Here is a 3669-nt window from a genome sequence, read left to right on the forward strand (position 1 = left end):
CAGTGGAGATCTGGTGCACATTTGGAAAGCTGGAATGTCTGGACCTTCCCTTTATGGAAGAGTCTATGAGTCCAGCATTTAGGGCATGTGTCATAGGGTCTGAGTCAGTAAGCTGTCACAACTCTTTCTGCAATAAATCAAGAGCCAGTGTCAAAGCTTGAGACAGACACCAAGATGCCTGCAGCCAGAGTTGAATGGAAGGGGACACAGATGGACCCTGGGACAGTGACCATCCTCCATTCCTCCATGACTCTTAAAAGAGGCATGTCCAATACTTAATTGCTGATTGTATTGCTGTGATATAGATGATTACCCTCCACTTTCTTAAATTCAGTAAAATGTACAATGCAAACATGTCACATGTGGTTATGACATTCCGTTTTGTTAGCTTAATGGTCAGCTAATGTTTGAACAGAGATTTCCTAAACTCCTGGAACCAGTATGTCTCCTACTCTTTGCTGATGGACTCTGTGTGTGTAGGAGACACTTTCAACCCTTGGCTGGGCGGTTCACACCTCCACCTTAGCCTTCATTTCATGTTGTGTAGATTCTTCAGGCCAGCCAGAGTTGAGAACTTGGGGGCTGTGCTCTCACATGAGGCAGCTATAGGATCATTTATCACTTCCTTACCCTCAACTAAAAACATTGTTTTTCTTTCTCTGGACTTCAGGAATGGATGGGATCACTTAACATTAAAAAAGGTGTCAGTTATCCCCAAATCTCTAAATCCAAAGTCATCTAGGCGCATATTGTCATGACTCAATGCTAGGGGACAGCTTCTTAGACACATTCCAAAAGCACAAATTATAAGTTGAAAATATGGATGAATATATAGACATCACCATTAACAGCTGATTCTGTGTCATCAAAAGACCCAGAAGAAAGTTAACAGTCAGATGGCTGATGAAGAGGTCACTGTGTACAACTAACGAGAGGCCCATGTCTGTACTACCGTGTATGTCTATAGAGACCTCTGTCTATACTGTCATGTATTTTTGGAGAGACCCATGTCTATATTACTGTGTATGTCTAGAGAGACCTGTGTCTATATGACCATGTATTTCTAGACAGACCTGTGTCTATACTACTGTGTACATCTAGAGAGACATGTGTCTATACTACCCTGTCTATCTAGAGAGACCCGTGTCTATACTACCCTGTCCACCTGCCTCGGCCTCCCAGAGTGCTGGGATTACAGGCATGAGCCACCGCGCCCGGTCAATATTTTTTATTGTTAAGTGCTTATGTTTAGATAAGGGTGAGAAAAATAATTGCTTCTTGGTAGCATATAAAATGAGAGTCAGGAATGACGGTGATACCAAAAATACCACACCAATTGTTCACATGGGTGACTGAGATAGTGACACTTTTGCTTTCTGATGGTTCAACATACACACACTTTATTTCATGCACAAAATTATTTAAAATATTGTGTAAAGTTACCTTTAGGCCATGATATGAGGTATATATGAAACATAAACACATTTTGCATTTAGACTTGGAGTTCAAGCCTGACCAACATGGTGAAACCCTGTCTCTACCAAAAAACACAAAAATTAGCCAAGCGCATGCCTGTAATTCCAGCTTCTTGGGAGGCTGAGGTGGGAGAATTGCTTGAACCGGGGAGGCAGAGGCTGTAATGAGCAGAGATCATGCCACTGCACTTCGGCCTGGGTGTCACAGAGTAAGACTCTGTCTCAAAAGAAAAGAATTCTGGAGTTTGGTTGCACAACAATGTTTATGTACTTAACGCTACCAAATACAACAATGGTTAAGATGAAAAATATTACATGTATTTTGCCACAATCAAATTTTTAAAATAGTCATTAGATATTATATCCTTAATGACATATAACTTAAGGATAAAAAGAACTGTGCAAAATAAAATAAAAACAATACAAACACTTTAAAAATAAAAGTGCCCCCTGTGAGGCTACAGGACAGATACACTGGAGTCTTTATCCACCCAGTGAGGGGGTGGGAGATGGCAGTGGCTGGGAAGAGGCACAGCAGTAGGGGTGGAGGAAGTGGTCAGAGTCTAGACATACTGCACAGGTGAGGCTGACCAGGTGTGAGCAAGAGAGATGGACATCAAGAAATGCACCATACCTCAGGACTGAGCACCTATGGGGTGGGGTCAAACTTCAGTAATGAAGTAATGAAGGGAAGAGCTATGGACTAGGAATGGAATTTGCTTATGATTTAGTTAGTAGAGGTTCCAGAGGACCATCTCCTGACAAATGTCTATCAGGCAATGGGAGAGGGAACGTGGAAGCATGAGGGAGGCAAGTAGGATAGGGGCATTGACTTTCATTCTCACAAAATGAAAATTGTGACATTACTAAGAGAAATAAAGAGTAGAAGAATGGTCTTAGAATGCGGAGAATACTGTTTTATAAGGTGACGAGAGAGAGAAGTAGGATAAGAGGTAAAAAGGAATATGTTAAGTAAGAGGGGAATACTTGACAAAAGTACTCCTGTGAAAGCCCAGAGAAGGAAGGATTTTGTTTCAAGGGGATCAGTTTTGCTTAGTGTCAATGCTGCAATTGTGAAGATATTAGTGAACTGGGAGAATAAATTGTTTCACAGAAGAGGAGGAACCTATAATAATGCTAAAATGAAAAATTAGTCAAATAATTTACACATTACATTGGCTAAAGCATTGAGAGTTAAAAACCTTTTCAAATAGTTATTATATAGGGAAATCTGAAAAGGAAATCATGCTGTGTTCAATTTGTAGAAATATGTTGGTTCATCCAAGCACAAAGGCATTCAGGTTAGTGAAGCATCATTAAAAATAAATTATCAAATTAATTTCCTAATAGCTCAGGCCAAGACATTCGACCAAAAACACTTGACCACATGCTTTTTTGGAGCTCAGAATGTTAGGATAAATGTACACTTCTTATGTTTTCTTGAAAGAAGAAAGACAAATTCGTTGATTCAAACGACAGACTTTTTTTTCTATTAAATCTTTGCTATTATTTTATCATTTACAATAAATGGTTCAATAAAAATGAAATATTATTTTTTCTATCATGCTGTGGTTTTCTTCTGATGTTCAGCAAGCATTGTGTTGCATACAAGCCATTTAACTTGCCCCTAAGGTCTATTGGCATTAGCTAGAGATCTTGATTGATAACTGTTTATATGTGACACTAAACCTTCTTGTGTTTTGCTTATTTCTAGCAAATGAAAGCAAGTCCCTCTAGACCTCGAGGCAAAATTTAAATCGGTCTTTTACCTCATGCTGCACTGTCTTGCCTCTCACTGATCTAATATTACTACAGCTAATGTTTTCTCTATCACAGTCAAAGTGATCAGGCAAGTTTAATTGCTTCAAAGTAATGTAATTGAATTTATACTTTTATTGGCCAATTTCCAGTTCTAGCAGTGTCTGGCTAAACCTAACAGTTGAAGCACTTGTGAGATTCATACATAAGTTACTTTTGTCCAAGTGCTTACATGTGATCCTTAAGTTTTGCTTTTTAAAGTATACAATGCTATTATGTTTTGCTATACCACCACCAAATAAAAGATGTAAGAATGGGCATTCTTTAAAGACTCTTTCACTTATCTTTAATTATATTCTATTTTACTTTTTTTCCTTTAAATTTCTTTCAATTGTTAGAAACATTCCATTAAATCATTGAATTACTTTTTGTTGTT

This window comes from Mandrillus leucophaeus, unplaced genomic scaffold (genome assembly GCF_000951045.1).
Source record: "Mandrillus leucophaeus isolate KB7577 unplaced genomic scaffold, Mleu.le_1.0 Scaffold739, whole genome shotgun sequence".
Taxonomy (NCBI): Eukaryota; Metazoa; Chordata; class Mammalia; order Primates; family Cercopithecidae; genus Mandrillus; species Mandrillus leucophaeus.